The sequence below is a fragment of the Piliocolobus tephrosceles genome, chromosome 11 (assembly GCF_002776525.5).
Source record: "Piliocolobus tephrosceles isolate RC106 chromosome 11, ASM277652v3, whole genome shotgun sequence".
NCBI classification, from domain to species: domain Eukaryota; kingdom Metazoa; phylum Chordata; class Mammalia; order Primates; family Cercopithecidae; genus Piliocolobus; species Piliocolobus tephrosceles.
In genome coordinates, this window is record NC_045444.1 from 15855020 (window position 1) to 15876489 (window position 21470).

Genomic DNA, 21470 nt, shown 5'->3' on the forward strand with positions numbered 1-21470 from the left:
CCAGTATCTGTCTGTTACAGGTAGTAGTCCTTAAGAAGTGAAGAAACCTTGGTTTTTAAATCAAGCGTGTAGACACAGGTAGAGAGTACTATAAATTAAAGCATTCTTTACAAGCTTAAATAATTGAGGAGATACACAATGCATCTGTGTTTGCAAATTAAATCTTGCAAAGTCCTTGCAAGATGAATTTCAAACTTTAAGACAATCTCCATCATATTCTCAAATTTTTTCTTCAAACTTAGTATATATTAATTCTGAAGTTCACCGAAGGGGGAAAAAAAAGGTAAGCATAGTAAAAAAAAAAAAAAAAAAAAAAAAAAAAAAACTTAAAAAAGACTACTTGACTGGATACCCTTTAAACAGAGAGCCAAATCACGAATGAACTTCCATTCACAATTGCTTCAAAGAGAATAAAATACCTAGGAATCCAACTTACAAGGGATGTAAAGGACCTCTTCAAGGAGAACTACAAACCACTGCTCAGTGAAATCAAAGAGGACACTAACAAATGGAAGAACATACCATGCTCATGGATAGGAAGAATCAATATCGTGAAAATGGCCATACTGCCCAAAGTTATTTATAGATTCAATGCCATCCCCATCAAGCTACCAATGAGTTTCTTCACAGAATTGGAAAAAACGGCTTTAAAGTTCATATGGAACCAAAAAAGAGCCTGCATTGCCAAGACAATCCTAAGTCAAAAGAACAAAGCTGGAGGCATCATGCTACCTGACTTCAAACTATACTACAAGGCTACAGTAACCAAAACAGCATGGTACTGGTACCAAAACAGAGATATAGACCAATGGAACAGAACAGAGTCCTCAGAAATAATGCCACACATCTACAGCCATCTGATCTTTGACAAACCTGAGAGAAACAAGAAATGGGGAAAGGACTCCCTATTTAATAAATGGTGCTGGGAAAATTGGCTAGCCATAAGTAGAAAGCTGAAACTGGATCCTTTCCTTACTCCTTATACGAAGATTAATTCAAGATGGATTAGAGACTTAAATGTTAGACCTAATACCATAAAAACCCTAGAAGAAAACCTAGGTGGTACCATTCAGGACATAGGCATGGGCAAGGACTTCATGTCTAAAACCAAAAGCAACGGCAGCAAACGCCAAAATTGACAAATGGGATCTAATTAAACTAAAGAGCTTCTGCACAGCAAAAGAAACTACCATCAGAGTGAACAGGCAACCTACAGAATGGGAGAACATTTTTGCAATCTACTCATCTGACAAAGGGCTAATATCCAGAATCTACAAAGAACTCAAAACAAATATACAAGAAAAAAACAAACAACCCCATCAAAAAGTGGGCAAAGGATATGAACAGACATTTCTCAAAAGAAGACATGCATACAGCCAACAGACACATGAAAAAATGCTCATCATCACTGGCCATCAGAGAAATGCAAATCAAAACCACAATGAGATACCATCTCACACCAGTTAGAATGGCAATCATTCAAAAGTCAGGAAACAGGTGCTGGAGAGGATGTGGAGAAATAGGAACACTTTTACACTGTTGGGATTGTAAACTAGTTCAACCATTATGGAAAACAGTATGGCGATTCCTCAAGGATCTAGATCTAGATGTACCATATGACCCAGCCATCCCACTACTGGGTATATACCCAAAGGATTATAAATCATGCTGCTATAAAGACACATGCACATGTATGTTTATTGCGGCACTATTCACAATAGCAAAGACTTGGAATCAACCCAAATGTCCATCTGTGACAGACTGGATTAAGAAAATGTGGCACATATACACCAGGGAATATTATGCAGCCATAAAAAAGGATGAGTTTGTGTCCTTTGTAGGGACATGGATGCAGCTGGAAACCATCATTCTTAGCAAACTATCACAAGAACAGAAAACCAAACACCGCATGTTCTCACTCATAGGTGGGAACTGAACAATGACATCACTTGGACTCGGGAAGGGGAACATCACACATCGGGGCCTATCATGGGGGGCGAGGGGGGAGGGATTGCATTGGGAGTTATACCTGATATAAATGACGAACTGATGGGTGCTGACGAGTTGATGGGTGCAGCACACCAACATGGCACAAGTATACATATGTAACAAACCTGCACGTTATGCACATGTACCCTAGAACTTAAAGTATAATAAAAAAAAGAAGACTACTTAATTTATATAGAATATACAGTCCAGAATTAGATTATGTTACAAAATAAAAATTTAACATAATACATATAAAAAGGCATAAATCAATAAACATAAACGTAGAAATACTCAATAATATTCGTTTTGCTGATTAGCATTAGGGGAAGAATGACTTTAGACACAATTAATATAACATATAAATTTTACATGAATTAAGAAGTTCAATGTAAAGCTCCAATCATGAAAATACAAATATAGACACTCATATAATTGACAGTTTAGTACATCTGGAAAGTTTGGAGGAGAAAAGACTTTCTAAGTACTATATATATGATAAAATAAATTAGAAAGAACAATGAACAGATTTGATAGAAAAATTAAAATGCCTACACTACAAGGAAAATTTTTAACAAAAGAAAAAATAAACCAGACAAATACAATATAGAAGTGATTGATATTTTTGAGGCATAAAAGTGAATGCTTTGATTGTCTTCAGAATTCTTGGTGAAAAACCAAGTTAATGCAATTTGCAATGAATGCTAAGACCTTAATAAATAAAGCAGAAGACAATAAGATAATAAAACTTACAAACTCAAAAGAAAGCGTTGTCAATTATAAAAATAATGCAAATTAAATATTAAGGTACGCGTTGTACCTATTAAATTAACAAAATAAAAGTCTAATGGTAATTTATATTGCCAGTAATTGTATATCAAAAATATTGTCATCTACATCGCTTGTAGCATTATAAATTGACATAATCCTTTTGGAAAATTATGTAGCAATATATTTCAGGAACCATATGAAAAATTGTATCATTTGATTTACTAATTCTACTTTCATACAAAATATGGGAAAAGCTATATACATGAAGATGTTTATCACATTATTTTTAACAGCAGAAAAGAAGTAAACAAATGCCCAATGAAAAGGGAACACCAAAACTAGTTATGGAACTGTAGCAATTTTAAAATATCTGCAAACTCTTCCTTCCTTCTACCACTGAGACATATCCCCTCCCTTTGTTAAGGCTGACCCTGATTACTAGTTAGCCAGTAGGGTACAGCCAAAATGGTGTTATGTGAAGATCACAGAAGACAATGTACCATCTGCCTGGCTTGCTAGAATATTTGTACTGGAGCCCTGAGCCACCACATAAGATGTCCCAGCATCCTGAGGCTGCCATGTTGTAAGGAAGCCCAAATTGGCCCATATGGAAGTACACACCGAGATGCTCTCAGACCACATAAAAAGACAGGAGGTCACCCAGTCCCCAGCTGCCCAGGTCTAGTCACTCAGTGACAGCAACTCTGTGAGCTCAAACCACCCAGCCAAGTTCTTCCTAACTCCCTGACACACACAAACCAAGAGAGATAATACAATGATTGTTGCGGCTTTAAATTGCTAAGTTCTGAGTGGCTTGTTGTATGTCAATAGATGCCTAGAACACAGATCTCTACTGGATAGAACAAAGTACAGCTGTTCAAACACTCAATTTAAAAGACTGTGTAAAACCATAGGTTCTTTTTCAGAATATTTAGTTAAAAAATATATAAAATGCTGTGTATATTATGATTATAGCCATTAAAAATCAATATTAAAAAGGACTTGAGTAATCACAGTGGTTCTTCCATGAGCTGACAGTGACGTTAGTAACACTAATGTTACTAACAATGTTGTTAGGTCATGGAAGAACCATTGTGATGGCATTATTTTTGGTTATTATTGATGGTATTATCAATAATGCCATATTGATGGTACTATTTTTCTAATGTCTAAACTTACTAAAATATAATTCTAATGATTGTATAATTAATTAATATAATTCTAACGATTGTATAAATAATTAATTAAGAATTACCTGTCCCTCAAAGGAGAAAAATTAAGAGTAAAGAAATTTTATCTTAAAATATTGCATGAGAAAAATGAAAAAAACTACAACTTTAGAAGCACAAAAGCAGTATGACCAAATTCACCTCTTTCCCAAGACTGATTATAGATTGAGAAGGAGCCCCTGAGGTTTGTGTGTTAAAATCTAAAAGTTATATCCTCTGTGTTTCGAGAGTTTGAAGGGAGCCCGTGAACATTGCCCATGGTCCAATATGCACTGCATATTGGGGATCGGTTAATCTTATTACTCTTATTTTCTTAAGACAAGTTAGACAGGTGTTGTGTGTACAATGCACACAACATAGAAATGTTTGAAATGTGTGAAGAAACTGTGGATTTAGAGTCTTCTCTCTCAGGACCGGCTTACAGACATCCACTCACAGCATGTCTCCTCGTGCCCAGGATCTCTGGAGATACTCAGTCCCTTCCATCAGGAACACATGTGGCTTACGCAGCGGCCTATCAGCTACAGAACACACACACATACACTCAATGCGCAATGGTGGAATAAGACTCAATAACAGCAAATAAGACTATTGTCAGTAACAGAGAGGCTCGGGAAGCACATAGCAGTCACTGGCCATTGTAGTTCCTCAAATTCCACAGGGAAAGGATTGAGAAGGCCCCTCCTAGCCTGTGGGATAAGTTGCTTGGTGGCCCACCGGTCACCGTGTGTGTCACACTGGAAGAGTGGGGAAGGCCTTGGAGACTGTGCTCTCCTTGGAGGCTGCCAGCTTGCATAGTCTACTTTCTGCTGATGCAGGTTGGGGATCAGGGGCATTGCTGGAAGGATGGAACAATTACAGGCATTTGCAGGGAAGACAGTGATTGCTTATAGCAATACAATTCCCTCAAACATTTGCTAAACTTCTTACCTACGTATTTGCCTGCAGTCAGTCACTCTGTGTGCAAGATCCTATCTAGACCTAATATTTATGCCTAAGACCCTAGTCTAGAGGTTGGCAAATGCTTCCTGTAAAGAGCCAAACAGTAAATATTTTAGGCTTTCTGGGTCAAAAGGCAAAATCAAGGATATTATGTAAGTACTTATGTAGTAAGAGACAAAACAAATGTACACAGATTTTTTTTTTTTCCATCAGTTTTTAACTCAGGACCACACAAAAACAAGTGGCAAGCTAAATTTGCTCAGTAGATTTGCCTGGGTTGCCAACCCCACTCTGGTCTGTTACTCACCAGCCCCTACATGCCATACCCTTCTCTTTCATCTTCATACTGGCCACCATAAGGCCATCTGAACTGTAAGCTGGAGAGGGAAGGCAGCACCCAATCTCATCTGTGCTGCCTTTTGTCTTTTTTTTTTTTTTTTTTTTTTTTTTTTTTGAGATGGAGTCTTGCTCGTCACCCAGGCTAGAGTACGATGGCATGATCTCGGCTCACTGCAACCTCAGCCTCCCAGGTTCAAGCAATTATTCTGCCTCAGCCTCCCAAATAGCTGGGAATACAGGCTCCTGCCACCACATCCAGCTAATTTTTTGTATTTTTAGTAGACACGGGGTTTCGCCGTGTTAGCCAGGATGATCTCGATCTCCTGACCTCATGACCCATCCACCTCAGCCTCCCAAAGCCCTGGGATTACAGGTGTGAGCCACCGCACCCAGCTGTCTTCTGCCTTTTTACTTTACCGACGGTGATGTTTGCCAGACAACTCTCAATAGAAGATGCTTGACAAAAGCCTGCAGCCATAAACTTATCTCCTGGTCAAGCTGCCCCCTCAGGCATGAGCCATTGCTTCAGTTTGCAGTACAAATGGAATGGGGGCTTTCCACTCTGCCAGGTCCCTGGTTATTAGACTCTCAGTTGACTTAGATTGTCAGACGCCATCAACTCTGACCAGAGTTCATCTCTGTTATGTCAAGTGTCAAGAACCAGCCAACAAGCACTGCATGCCAAAATTTTCCCACCAGTCTCCTAATGCTGTAGACCCAATCTGTCCTAGTCTGCTCCCCACACACTCAAGGAACAGTTTTTACCAAACGTTTTGCCACCACCTAGCAAGGTTCACCAGCTGGCTGGCCTGCAATATCTGTGTTTTTTTAACTTTTATTTTAAGTTCAGAGGTACATGTGCAGATTTGTTCCATAGGTAAATGTGTGTCATAGGGGTTCGTTGCACAGAGTATTTAATCGGCAAGGTATTAAATCTAGTACCCATTAGTAATTGCTCCTAATCCTCTCGCTCCTCCCACCCTCTATCCTCTGATAGGCCCTGGTGTGTGTTGTTCCCTTCTATGTGTCCATGTGTTCTCATCATTTATTTAGGTTGATCCAAAAGTAATTGAGGTTTTTTGCATTACTTTTAATAGCAAAAATCACAATTGCTTTTGCACCAACCTGTAGCTCCCACTTATACGTGAGAACACGCAGTAAGTGGTTTTCTATTCCTGTGTTAGTTTACTAAAGCTAAGGGCCTCCAGCTCCATCCATGTCCCTGCAAAGGACATGATCTTGTTCCTTTTTATTAGCCTGCAATGTCTGTATCTTCACACCTCCTGCCTGGCCACTTCAACTAATCCTATGCCACAAGCTAAGGTTCTGTGACTTACAGCCTCCACATCAGGGATCAGATTCTATTTTATAGCTCTTGTATTCTTGGCCTTGATTTCATGATCTGAGATTATAGTATCAGCTTCCACAGAGGATAGAGGAAGAGACAAAGTCAAAAAGAAAAAAAAAGGCAAGTTCAAGATGCCTTTTAATGAACGCTCTTATGAGCTGCTAAATGATGCTTTTGCTCATAGATCATCGGCCAGAAGGTATAGACATGGCCCCATATCCAACTAAAAGAGGGGCTAAGAAATGCAGTCTCCATCCTGAACAGCCATATGCCTAGTCAAAAACTGGGGTTCTATCAACTTTGTAAGTGAGAGCAGTAAGTAGGGCTGACCAGCAGTCTCTGCCATAGAAAGATACCAATATAATTCCCATTTTGAAGATGACAACACTGAGGCTTAGAGAGGCTAAGTGCTGCTTGAGAGTATGCGATAAAGCCAATTGCCGTCCGTGCCACCTGAGAAGTCTCCTGTTCTTAACAAAGGGTCAACTGGCTTGTATGTATTCTTCACACAAACAGCTTGGGGGGTGCTCTTCCAACCTACGGATAAGGCCGATTCTGGTAAAGGAAACAGCTGTGGGTTTCGTGTCTGATGGCTTTTGAAAGGTTGACATTCCTAGCAGAGTTCTCAGACTAAGTTTGAGAAAATAGGGGTGGGGGGAAGAAAGCTATGGTTCATCAATGGAAAAACAAAATATGCTATATCCATAAAATAGAGTATTATTTGGCCATTAACGGGAATGAAATATTGGTGAGTATTACAACATGGATGAACATGAATAACATGCTAAGTGAAAGAAGCCAGTGACAAAGAAACACATACAGTAAGATTTCATTTCTATGAAAGATCCAGTGTAGGAAAAGCCAGACATGGAAGGTAGATGGGCGGTTGCTTGGGGTCGGGGAATGAGGAAAGGAGAGTGACTGCTAAGGGTTTTTTGGGGGGGAGATGAAAATATTCTAGAATTGATTGTGGTGATAGTTACAAAGCTCTGGGAATACACTAACAGCCATTGTATTATACCCTTCAAATGGGTGAGTTGTGAGATATGTAAATTTTGTCTCAACACAGCTGTCACCAAAATGTAAAGTCCAGGGAGACACTGAAACAGAAAAGTTACCTCAAGGTAGTAGCTTGATGTACATGTGAATATTTCATGTCCTTACAGAAATATTTTGTAACAGTTCATGAAAAATTATGCAGTAGGGGAACATGTGACAGTAAAGCCAGCCCATGTTAGGAATCACAAGTTGTAGTTGCCATGGAAAAGATTAAACAAAAGGATAAGGAAAGAAAGCAGAAAAGGAAGCTTTGACAATGGCGAAGAGCAGGATGAATGAAATTTCCCTTAAAACTGTTAAAATGTTTTATGCTTCTTATAGACTGATAAACCATCCTTGACATGTTTCATGACTCAATATAAGACCAAACATTCTGCACTTGCACTGAAAAATCGTGTTAGAAAAAGAAACTTTCTTTAGTAGCATTGACTTGTTCTAGCAACACAGATGGTGTCAAGCACTCTCCTCCACTTAAGGCCTGGAAAGAAGTACTCAAAATTTCACCTATTACGAAAACCAGACACCTCAGAGGTCACCTTCTCAGTAATTAGCCTCAGAAATTAATCCCTGCTTATTTTTACAGATTAAGCAACTAAATAATCTTTGTGTTTAGTGATTTTTTCAAGGTGATGAATCCAATAGGAGCAGATCTTCTGATCCCCCAACCCCTGGCCAATATATAATCCTTTAATCCATACTGAGCTCAATCCCAAAATAGCACTGAAGAAAGTCAGTGAAAAGCTTCAAAGTTAAGAAACCTTTGTTTAGTGTAAGCATTCTCAATAACTGTAGTTCATAGGAATGAAAATAGTATTGTAAAACAAGAACAACAAAGAATCATGTGTAACTATTCACTGTGGCCTCTAAGAAGAAAGAATTGCTTCAAGCCAGGTCAGCTTCTGGGCTGTCCTGCAAGTTTAGAGATTCTTAATAGGACAAAAGGGAGAAGAGAGAGAAAAAAATACATTTTCAGGTGATAGATTTTAGGGAGAAGGAAGTGAGAGTAGAAGACAAAGGCTTTCAAGAGACATCTGCTACCCTAGAAAAGGACATTAAAAAGAGAAATGATGGGGAAAGTATGTTCAAGATGGTGACAGTGTAATAAGAATGAACTAGCCTCACAGATACACTATGTGAGGAATACTATGCAGTCATAAAAAAGAGTAAGTTCATGTCTTTTGCAGGGACACAGATGAAGCTAGAAACCATCATCCTCGGCAAACTAACATGGGAACAGAAAACCAAACAAGGCATGTTCTCACTCAGTAGTGGGAGTTGAAAAATGAGAACACATGGACGCAGGGAGGGGAACATCACACATCGGGACCTGTTGAAGGATGGTGGGAAGGGGAGGGAGAGCATTAGGTCAAATACCTAATGCATGCGGGGCTTAAAACCTAGATGATGGGTTGATGGGTGCAGCAAACCACCATGACACATGTATACCTATGTAAAAAACCTGCACGTTCCAGAACTTAAAATAATAAAATAAAGAACTAGCCTCTTTTCCATTTCAATAAAAAATCAAGTAAAAAAGTGAAATATTTATAATCACCTCTTGGCCACTTTATTAGATATGCCTAACATTCTGTAATGGAATTGCCACTGTGAATATCCTATCTTGAGTCTTAATAACATTGCAAGGCAGGGCAGCGGAAAGAGCTTTGGTTTTAGAGTCTGGGCTCCTAGGGGGATGTGGACCCTCTCAGCCTCTACTTGCTCGTCTGTTGGGTGGGGGTCATCATTCCTGCCTGTATTAGTCAGGGCTCTCCAGAGAAACTGAGCCAATGGGATATATACACGGAGAACTATTTATGTTAAGGAATTGGCTCAAGGGGTTGTGGCCGCTGGCACGCCTGAAATTTGTAGGGTGGATCAGCAGGCTAGAAAGTCTAGTCAAAGTTGATGTGTTGAGTACAAATTCTGCAGGGCAGCAGGCTGGAAGCTCGGGCAGGTTACTATATTACAGTGGTAAGGAAAATTCCTTGTCATTCTTTGGGAAACCTGAGTCTTTGTTTGGGCCTTCAACTGATTGGATGAGGCCCAGTCTCATGGTAATGGGTAATCTGCTTTGCTAAAGTCAGCTGATTGCAAATGTTAATCACACCTTTAAAAATATCTTCATACAACATCTAGACTAGCGTTTGACCAAACAATTGGTCATCACAGTCCGACCAAGTTGACACATAAAGTTAATGATCACACTGCCCTCCTGCCTCCTGAGTCATTAGTAATGCATCATTCTTACACGTTTTGTTCACTGCTTTCTCTTAAGCACCTATTTAGTACCTGGCACACAATAGTCACAGCATAAATACTTAGTGGATGTATGGTATGATAACACTTGGAAATCACGAACAAATATGGATGCTAGGCTTGACTAGTGTGGTTTGGGAGAATATGTATATTTTTGAGCATACACACTGAAGTCTCACCCATTCATGCCTTAAATTCACCATTAAACTAATATACCAGCCCAGCTCCTCTACTTCCAGAAATTATTTCCACAGATATACTCACACAAATGCAAACTGGCTTAGAAACCAGATTATTTATTGCAATATGGTTTGTAAAATGAAGGTTCAAAATGACCTAAATGTCCATCAATGTGAGATTTGGCTAAATGAACTCAACAGAATTTGAAGGGCTGAAGAAGCTTTTTACATACTGCTGTGGAAAGAGCTACAAGATAGATATACTGTTATGCAAAAACAACAAGGAGCATAACAAGAAGGAGAGAATGACACTAGTTATATAAAAGAGTAAAGAAGGGCTATATAAAAGATATAAATGTATCCTTTATGCATAATATATATTCCTAAATGTACTTAATAAATTAATCATATTGGGGAGAGGCACTGGGTATCTGGGAGAAGGGGGTGGGACTGAGACACTTTACTAAATGTCCACTTACATCTTTGTAATTTTGAACCACATGAGTATACTGCTGATAAAAAAACTAAATTTAAACAAGGAAAGAAAATGAGTTCGTTTAGTACTTGATTTAAAAATAAACAAGCAAATAAATTGGTTATTTTTTTCTAAGTTTACTTATACCTACTTTTGAACTTTATGTTATCTCTTCTGGGGTCTGAGAATGACTATTTCATGGGATGGGAGGTATTGAGAAGACTAAGGTAGGCTCAGTTTCAGTAGGGGGAAGACTTAAGTGTTAGATTTGGTGATTGATGTTTGACTTGTAACAGATTCTCCTCTTGAGGAAGGAAAGAAAGAGAGAGAACAAAGAGTTAGCTCAGAGGAATATTCCAGGAAATCGATCCGAGTCAGAAGCAGCAGGAAAAGTTTTTTAAGAAAGCAGGTGAAACACATTGGCCCAAACATAGCAACAGTGTAAAAAGAAATCCTAAATTATTTAGTTTAAAGACAAGATTCCGATGTCTTTACTGCATGCAGCCCATCAGAACTAAAACAAGCAAATCAGGAGAAGACTTTAGAAGATATTGTAAAAGGTGTATCCTTAGAAAACCAAGCTTGCAAACTTGCAACTCTCAGTTGGCCAGAGGTCGGCAATTCAATCTGTGAATCCAAACTGATTTTTCATCTCTTTCAGATCCCTGCTCTCTGCTTTCTAACATTTCAGCAACTCTCTCAAGCCTGACAGGGAGCAGATAAAGAAAACCTGAATAGTTTAATCCAGGAATTTGGATTACCAGCGTTTTTTTCTAATTCCTCTTCCAGTAAACTGATATTTCTCTAGATCACAATCTCTACTATTTGTCAACTGTGTGGTCTGTTTCTTGCTGTATCCATCAGGATATGCTGGGTTATACTGCAGTAACAAACATCCCCCAAGTCTCAGAAGCTTTAAAAAAACAATGGTTTATTTCTCAGTCATGCAAAAGTATAACCTAAGTTTTTGCACCTTCCGGACACTGTCTTCACTGTAGCACTACCGTATCACCATCTACTTGCATGGTCACTGCAGGAGGGACGAGAACCACACACCAGGGCCAGCTCTCAAATACTTCCAACCAGAAGAGACCTGCCCCTCCTCCACTCACATTCCACTGACCGGAAAAATCACATGGAACGTCCATCTTCAGAGGCGAGAAGTACGATCTTACTGTGGCTAAAGGAGGACAGGAGGAAATACTGTCTTCCTCACTCTCTGCTCCTAAATATAAGAAGTCTTGCTATTATTGGAGTGCTTTTTTTTTTTTTTTTTGAGATGGTGTCTCACTCTATCACCCAGGCTGGAGCGCAGTGGCGTGATTTTGGCTCATTACAACCTCCACCTCCCAGGTTCAAGGGATTCTCCTGCCTCAGCCTCCCAAGAAGCTGGGACTTCAGGCATGTACCACCACACCCAGCTAATTTTTGTATTTTAGTAAAGATGGCGTTTCATCAGGTTGGTCAGGCTGGTCTCGAACTCCTGACCTCAAGTGATCCACCTCCCTCGGCCTCTCAAAGTGCTAGGATTACCGGCATGAGCCACCGCACCTGGCCTTGGGTTTTATTTTAATTTTTGAAACTTGTGTTATAGAGTTTTTTCCTGATGCTTGAAGATAAGAGTGCCTGAATGAATTAACTTGTGAGACACAAGTTTGGCCACTCCTGGCCTGCTTCTTCTCTGACATAAACTACCATTTGAAAGTTCTTTTCGTACACCAAGGCAACCCTAAAGGCTCTATTAGTAGTAGTTATTCCATAGGTTTCCACTTTTGTGAGCCATTCTCATTCCTTTTGTCACTCTTCCTTGTCATTAATGACAAAAATTTGTAAAATTAGAGAATTCTGTTATCTTGGAACCAAGTTTCAGAATGTCTAAACTGACAAGGCCCTTAGGAAATGCTTCCAACTCACCAACTTCCCACTGCACACTACAGAGGGGAAACCTGAAGTCCGGAAATGGAAATGACTTGCCAGAAATTATCAAGAAAATACATGGGCATTGTTTGAAACCACTAAATACATAGTAATTTGTACATAGCAATAGAAAACTCATGCAAAGTTGTGATCTTTCAAGAGTACTTACATTTTAACTAGGCCCATATTAAGACCGAAAGCACCAATAGACACTAAAAGTTATCAAAAGATCTTGGCATTCCACAGTTGCTTCCATGTGTAACTCAAAATATAATGTTATTTTTTGAAATTCATAGCTTACATGTATGGTGTAATATAAAAAGTTTCTTATAGATTTTCTGATTACAAAAGCCTGAATCTTCTCATTAAAATAAAACTTTTCTCCTTTCTTTCATTTTACTGGTTAATCCACCATTGATTTTTAAGATAAGGAGCCTTAAATGAAAATGTCCAATTATAACATTTCAAAAATCAGGATAGGAATGGGGCACATGAATGGTAGGGAAAGAGACCCTCCTGTGGTCTAGAAGTCACATTAATCTCAGTTATCCTCCCAGTCAACAGCCCGACTACCCTGGGAGACCAGGTTTCGTGGCAACAGGGCATTGGCAAATGGTCCCTTGTACTCCCGACTGGGTTCTCTCGCTTCTGACTTGCTTCTGACAGATGCTTCTACTGTCATCCCCTCCAGTCACGCCAGTGAACTCAACAATCCACAATGAAATTACCGAATGCTATTCAAGCCACAGGTGAAGCTACTTTCAGGTTGCCACTGAGGGGAGAAAAATCAGTGAGGCTGACGGACTGTCCCAGGGTCCAGGGCTGCCAAGGTCAGCTGAGCAGCCTGCCAGTGCTCCACTACAAGAGCAGGAGTCCCCCTCATCTGCAGTTTCTGTTACCCACAGTCAACCAAAAACATTCAGTGAAAAATCCCAGAAATAAGCAGTTCATAAGTTTAAAATTGCATGACCTTCTGAGTAGCACGATGAAATCCCAGGCTGTCTTCCTCCATCCTGCCAGGAGTGGGAATCCTTTTTTGGCCCAGCATTTCCACACTGTCTGTGCCACCTGCCCCTTAGTCATTTAATAGCTGTCTTCAATTATCAAATTGACTGTCCAAGTATCACAGTGGTTATGTTCAAGTGATCCTTATTTTACTTAATTATAGCCTTAAGCACAAGAGTAGTGATGCTGGCTTATTGTTATAATTGTTCTATTATGTTATTATTGCTGTTAATCTCTTACTGTGCCTAATTTACAAATTAATCTCTACCATAGATATGTATGTATAGGAAAAAAGAGGGTATATATAGGGTTCGGTGCTATCTGCAATTTCAGGCATCCACTGACAGTCTTGGGAAAGATCCCCTGTGAATAAAAGAGAGCTGCTGTAAGCCCAAAGCTCCAAAAGCAACTTCCCCTTTCAGGGTAGCCATTGCTATTTCCTTTATTGGATTATAAAAGAGTGATTGAGGAAGAGGCAGGGAGAGAGAATGTAAAAGAGGAGGTGCTCACACCTGAGTAAAAGAGCAGATTTCAGGTCACTAAGAAATAGAAACTCAATTCTACACACCTTGAGCATCTACGGAAGCCATCCTGGCAGCCCTTAAAGCAGTCCTGTACAGGCTGAGTGATGGCTTTGACTGCCTGCCTCCAAATCTTTCCAGCCCCCCTTGCTACCTGGTACCCTGGGCAGGGCACTTGCCTTCTCTAAGCTTTCTTTTCCTCACCTGTAAAATGGGGCTAAGAGCAGATTCCTCATGATATTGCTTTGTGGATTGAATGAATTAAAATATATAAAGTCATTGGCTCTGTTGTGTGGCAGAGAGAAACTGCTCACAACTCTATCACCAAGGCACTCTGTTTCTGTTTTTTGTTGTTTGTTTATTTTTAGAGACAGATTTTCGCTGTGTCACCCAGGCTGGGGTGCAGTGGCATAATCATAGCTCACTACAGCCTAGATCTCCTGGGTTCAAGCAATCCTCCCAGCTCAGCCTCCTGAGTAGCTGGAACTACAAGTGCATAGCACCTCGCCCAGCTATTTTTGTGGGTTTTATTTTTTTTTTTAGACAGGATGTCACTCTGTTGCCTTCACTGGAGTGCGGTGGCATCATTTCAGCTCACCAGACCCTCAACCTCCCCAGGCTCAGGTGCTCTTCCCACCTCAGCCTCCCAAGTAGCTGAGACTACAGGCACGTGGCAGGCCACCACACCCGGCTAATTTTTGTATTTTTAGCAGAGACAGGGTTTCTCCATGTTGCCTAGGCTGGTCTCAAACTCCTGAGCTCAAGTGATCTGCCCATCTCAGCTTCCCAACGTGCTGGGGTTACATGCGTGAGCCACCATGCCTGGCCTAATCTTTTTATTTTTAGTAGAGATGAGAGCTCACTATGTCGCCCAGGCTGGTCTCGAACTTCTGGCCTCAAGCAATCATCTCATCTCAGCCTTCTCTTTCTAATCATTAGTAGGCTTGCTGTCACCATGGAAGAAAAAAGGCAACCATTCTCCACCTCCCTTCCCACACCCAGCAAGAGCCTTGGTCTTGTTTAAGAGAATTCACTTCCCTTGCTTACAAGATAAAGGCTGGTAGCACAGCTGTAGTTTTCTCAGTAGTGTTTGGAGGAAGCGGCCCTATTTCAACCACTAGTTATCATCTCGCCCCTACTGAGCTGCCTGCCTTCCATGCAGTAGGCCATTCATGTGGGCAATTTATTTATTTATTTTTTCTTCATTTGGGGCTAGAGGCAACTAGCTTTCTTTAAGCAATGGAATCATGGCTCTGCTATTTCTCAGTTGAGAGGAGGTCTGGACTTAGCGTGAGGAGAAGCTGTGTCTCTTGCCCATTCCAAGTTTCCCAGAGAATGAATCACCTCTGCTTGAAGGTAAATACGGATGGCCAGCCCAATCCAGCACAAATGTGCAGGCTCTGCATGCTGGTGCCCATCTGGAGAGGGGAAATCACAGATCACGCCTTGCCCAAGGCAGTTAGCAAAATGCAGGCCAGCTCTCAGAGCAACAATAAAAACCAATGAGAAGAAACAGAAGCAAAAAAGATTATAGCTTTAAGCTATGTGGTCTTTATTTGAAGAGGAGTCAAGGAAGCAGCTTTGAACCCAATATGAAGAGGACAATGTAGGAGGCTGGTAGAGCCACAAACTCAACCAACTTTTGAAGCCAACTCGCAAAGCTGCATCACATTGGAAAGAAATTACCCAGAAGGCCTTTTGACTCACAGTTCAAAAATTACATTCCTTTGGTCAACTTTCCAGCTTAGCCTTTGGAGGGCCTTTCTCCTCTGAACCCTGTTGCTCAGGATAAGATGAAAACACACATAAGAGATTCTAGTGAAGGCTTCGGTCCCCACAGGGCTGGTCTACTTGGCCCACATGAGCTCCAACATCTGAGTAAAGTTGTCTGTCACTCAAATTCACAGGTGGAAAACAGACTCCAAAAGCCCCACAGATGAGACACAACAGCAGATACATTATCAGAGCAACAGTGAAGGGATGTTTTCCTATTTTCAGTGTAGAATCATTATCTCATGGTCTAAATATCCTAGTTAGAACATGGGGAGTCGTTTATTCTGAAATGTGCCTGTTTCATTTGTCCACGAAGTGGATTGTAATGGACTCTTTCCCAAAGGGAGCAAGAGCAAGAACAGAAATGTAATTTATTTTTTATTGCTGAGTTGGGCCTTTTCAAATGATTTTTGCAGACATATCTTTAATAGATTTTCAGACATATTTTATTTGTTGAAAAATTTCCATGCCCTTGCATAATTTCAATTATTCAATGGAAACCACAGTTTGGGGAATTGTTCCAGTCATTTATTCAGCCCTTGGAATAAGCCATATTTATTACTTAAATTGATTACTTTGTCCATTTGGAGATTAGCTCAGATGAATGGGGATTAAGAGAGAACGTGTTTGAGATCCCTTTCCCCTGCAGTCACCCAGGGGCCTTTTGCTTTTTTCAGTAGCTCATGAGCAGCTTCAAATCTGGCCTTTCTCATTGGTGTGGTCTTGGTGAAGGGGTTCAGGAGAGCGGGGAGTCTTTGAGGGCGTGGTTTCACTGAAGATGGTGCATTCAGCTGCAAGCCACAGAAAGCCTGACTGCAGAGCATTGCCAGGCAGCAGTCTGTTCATTCACAAAACAACAACTCTGCAGCTAGGCAGTCACTGCCCTTTGTTCAGAGGCTCAACTTTGAACCCAATATGAAGAGATGATGTCTCTACATGTGTCTTAGCCAAAAATGGCTGCTGGAAGTCAGAGCGTCATGGCCACGAAGAGGAAAGGCAGAAGAGCCACTTCAGCACGGTCCGTCTCTTTTTATTAGGAAATCAAAACCTTTCCGAGAAGCCTCCAGCTGATGTCTGCTTACCTCCACTACCACCCTTGGCCGGGGTGCCGTCATATGACCCAGTGCCTAGGATGGCTCCCACCTTCTTCCCTTCCCCCATTCTGTCTGTTCTCAATACAGCAACTACAGTGAGCACATTGAAGGCGAAGTGGGGCCGTGCCAGTCCTCTGCTCCAAACCCTCCAACAGCTTCCCAGCACACTCAAGAGTAAAGTCCGGGCTCCTCAGGGGGGCTTAGGAGGACTGCATGATCTGGCCAGCCCATCTCTGCGCTGACTTCACCCCTACTGCATATTCCTGCCTCCTCCTACTGCACATTCCAGTCTAGGCTCCCACTGCTTTGTCACAGGCCAGGCACTCTCCCTGACTGGGCTTTTGTACTTGCTGTTCCCTCCATCTGGCATGATGTCCACCTCTAACCTCCCAGTTTACCCCCTCACCTCCTTCAGCCTTTGCTCACATTTCAGCTTTGCAGTGAGACCTTCCCTGACCATCCTATTCATCATTCCAGCTTCCCTTCCCCCATCCTTTCCATGCTTTATTTTTCATAGCATTATCTAACGCATATATAGTCATGTGTCACTTAACAGGGATACATTCTGAGAAATGTGTTGTTAACCAATTTCATCATTATGTGGACATCTTAGATTTTACTTACACTAACCTAGATGGTATAGCCTAGCATGCACACCCCTAGGCTATATGGTATGACCTATCGCTCCTGGGCTACAGACCTGTTCAGCAGGCTACTGTACTGAATACTATAGGCAATTGTAACACAATGGTAAGTGTTTCTGTATCTAAACATAATCAAACATAGAAAAAGTACAGTAAAAATATGGGCTTTTAATCTTATGGGATCACTTGCATATATGCCAACTGTCATTGTCCAAAACATCTTCACGTGGAGCATGACTGTACCTATTTCTCTTTTCTGCCTGTCTCCTCTGTGACCAAAATGGTGCCTGGCACATACTGAATGTCCTCATACCCTCTGTTGAGTGCTGCATAGAAGCATGAGAGAATGGATGGGGCAGAACTGACTTGCATGGCCTTTACAAGCGTTTGGTGCTCTGGCCTCTGAGCAAGAGGCCCTGAGGGGAAAGGAGATTGGGAATTACTTTTAAGTTGTCGAGAAATAGTGTGTGCCTGAGGTCAGGAGATCGAGACCATCCTGGCTAACACGGTGAAACCCCGCCTCTACTAAAAATACAAAAAAAGTAGCCGGGCGTGGTGGCGGGCACCTGTAGTCCTAGCTACGCGGGAGGCTGAGACAGGAGAATGGCATGAACCCGCGAGGCGGAGGTTGCAGTGAGCCGACATTGTGCCACAGCACTCCAGCCCGGGCGACAGAGCCAGAACTCCGTCTCAAAAAAAAAAAAAAAAAAATTGGCGTGTGCCCGTGTGCCATGTAGATCCACCCACTCTTCTCCATGAAGGCGAATTCCCAAACTGAAACCACTTGCAAATGTTCATAGCAAAGCTGCTCAAATTCATTTTGCTTTTTCTCATTAAGTGAGAATCCAAAAGGTTAGTTAGAGTATTAGGTGTAGGGAAAGGATTAATAAAAAATAAGTGGGTCAGAAACATTGATAGACACCTAGACCCCTCATGTGTTATTTTATTCTTTAAATGCAGAAGACAGCCCTGTGAGATGGGTTTAGCAATCTACATGTCACAGAGGAGGAGCACGAGGTTCAGAGATGCTGAGTAATGTGCCCACAGACTCTCAGCTAGCATAGAAAGCTGGAGGTTTAGCCTCCAGGTTGTGCGTTCTCAACACTGTCCCAGGTGTTCTCCTGACAGATACATTGACGTCCTAATGTTTGTATCTACAGCTGAAAACTTGTCTTCTAGAAACCCAGGGACCCTGGCATCCTCACTGCTGCCTGGAAAAGGTAGAAAACAATAAGATTGAAATCCTGGGCAAATTGTAAGTGTGAGTTCAGGAAATCTAGGAAGACCCACTTGCCCGCAGCTCAAAATATGCCTCGCCTATGTCCAAGCTGCTGCCTGACACTCCTCCAGCCAAGGTTAAAGCTTTTATGAATTTAAATGCTAACTGATTGTATCTAGGCTCACTCACAAATTACTCCTGAAGCTATTTTGATTTTTGTTTGTTTGCTTGTTTGTTTGCTATTTCACTGCTTGTTCGCTTATCACAGGCTTTTGCATGTCATCCTAGAGCGTAAGCTGCTGAGGAGGGAACTATGTCCTGCACACCTGGCATAGCATTCTTCCCCACCTGTCAGTCTTAAACACTGTTGACTGATTATTGTATAAAGTACGAGACACACATCTCTGGGATCTATGTGTTTGCAGAAGTGTACTGTGGAGAAAGCAGGGGCCTTGGGAAGCACAGTCACCTCAGCTTCCATCCTAATTTGGCTACTTATCACTTACTGGATCTTCCACCAGTGCCTTCATCTCCTGAGCCCCCATTTTCTTTTTTTATTATTATTATTTAAAATTTTTTATCTCCATAGGTTTTTGGGGAACAGGTGGCATTTGGTTACATGAGTAAGTTCTTTGGTGGTGATTTGTGAGATTTTGGTGCACCCATCACCCAAGCAATATACACTGAACCCAATTAGTAGTCTTTTATCTCTCACCCCCTGCCCACCCTTTCCCCCCGAGTCCCCAAAGTCCATTGTGTCATTCTTATTCTCATAGCTTAGCTCCCACTTATGAGTGAGAACATACGATATTTGGTTTTTCATTCCTGGGTTACTTCACTTAGAATAATAGTCTCCAATCCCATCCAGGTTGCTGCAAATGCCATTAATTCGTTCCTTTTTATGGCTGAGTAGTATTCCATTGCATGGATATATATACATATATATATATATATATCAGAGTTTATTTATCTACTCGTTGATTGATAGGCATTTGTGTTGGTTCCACATTTTTGCAATTGCGTGCTGCTCTAAACATGTGTGATCAAGTATCTTTTTTGTATAATGACTTCTTTTCCTCTGGGTAGATACCAAGTAGTGGGATTGTTGGATCAAACGGTAGTTCTACTTTTAGTTCTTTAAGGAATCTCCACGGTCTTTTCCATAGTGGCTGTACTAGTTTACATTCCCACCAGCAGTGTAGACGTGTTCCCTTTTTTACTGCATCCACGCCAACAGCTATTAATTTTTTTAGTTTTTAATTATGGCCATTCTTGCAGGAATAAGCTGGTATCACATTGTGGTCTTCACATCTGTAAAATGGGATGACAATACCTGTCCACTGGTTTATTAAGAGGAATGAATTGCAAGACTGTACTTTCAGGGATTATTTCTATAGTTTGCTGCTAGAGAAGTTTCTCTGAACAGGTAGAGCCCCGGAAACCACTGGGTGGAGGCGCAGCATCCTCTCCTAAGGTGAAGCCGGCTCTTGGTGTTGCTTCACTGCAACTACGTTTTGCCATGGATGATCATCCTTCTCCTCCTCTGGCAGAGGGAGAGGGAGAGGATGTAAGTCTGAGTGGTATCTCAAAAAAAAAAAAGTGGGGAGTTAAGTTGAGAATCTGAGTGGTATTTCAAAAAAACAGTGGGGAGATAAGTAGGGAATCTGAGTGGCATCTCAAAAAAAAAAGTAGGGAGATAAGTTGAGAATGTTTGTAAAAAGCCTGGCACAGTGTCTCACCTTTCTGGTCAGAGTCAGAACCGGAATGAGTGCCCCTTGATTATGGCCACTGCTCTATGGCCACTGCTTTAGCTGACTGGGACAGCCTATTGGAAAGAGCTCTCAAGAGCAGTTCCTTCTTTTCCTGAAAGGCCAGAGGCTCCACTGAGGCATCATCTCAGAGAAGCACTGGAGTTCTAGGAGCAAGAGAAAAACAGGCAGGAGGACAGGGTCACTCCAAGTCTGCCCTGAAGGAAGATAGAAGATAGTCACGCTTCAGTGAACAGAAGCCACAAGGCTTAGCTCCATCCTGGGCTCAGAACACATTCAGAATAGATTCACTGGGCTAGAACAAGAAGCCAGAAATGCTGCGCCTCTGGAGACAACAGTCTCTCAGCCAGCCACCGGTGAGAGGGAAGGTGAGTGATGCAGGATGAGAGAGCACAAGGTTTCTCTCTGAGCCCATTTCTAAGCACCAAGCCTGCCCTCTCAACTGTTTCCAGGAGTGGCTACCCACCTTCCCACCACACCCATCTGTTCCTTGGGACCGGTAGCAGAAGCTTCTCAAATCTCTTCTCTACCCCTCCAGATGTGACTCTCCCACCCTTCCCTGCAGTGCAGTAGATTACCTCTTTCCCTGACCCACCCCTCAGCTTCTACAGCAAAGGCAGTTGTTCCCCACTCCACTCCTCAGTTTCCATTCTGATTTGGCTGCTTATCACTTATTGGATCTTCCACCGGTGCCTTCATCTCCTGAGCCCCCATTTTCTTTTTTTTTTTATTGTTATTATTTAAAATTTTTTATCTCCATAGGTTTTTAGGGAACAGGTGGCATTTGGTTACATGAGTAAGTTCTTTGGCGCACTGTGGTTGATGACTGCAGTCATCTCAGATGTGTGGCTCCTGAGTGTGTGACTCATGGCTAGTCCGAATTCAGATGTTTTGTAAGGGCAAAATGCACACCGGATTCTGATAACTTAGTGTATTCATCCATT

At 41.5% G+C, this 21470-nt stretch overlaps 1 long non-coding RNA gene and 1 other non-coding gene across 2 annotated transcripts in view; one reads left to right on the forward strand and one right to left on the reverse strand.

The window, feature by feature from the left end:
- Positions 1 to 18461: 18461 nt before the first annotated feature.
- Positions 18462 to 21470, reverse strand: part of LOC111528994 — a 41682-nt gene continuing 38673 nt past the window's right edge. Inside the window, exon 3 of the long non-coding RNA XR_002727239.1 lies at positions 18462 to 18749. This is a non-coding gene — a long non-coding RNA (uncharacterized LOC111528994). The remainder of the gene's footprint in view (positions 18750 to 21470) is intronic.
- Positions 20124 to 20339, forward strand: LOC111529008. Its single transcript, XR_002727246.1, has one exon. It is a non-coding gene; the product is annotated as a small nucleolar RNA U3 (small nucleolar RNA).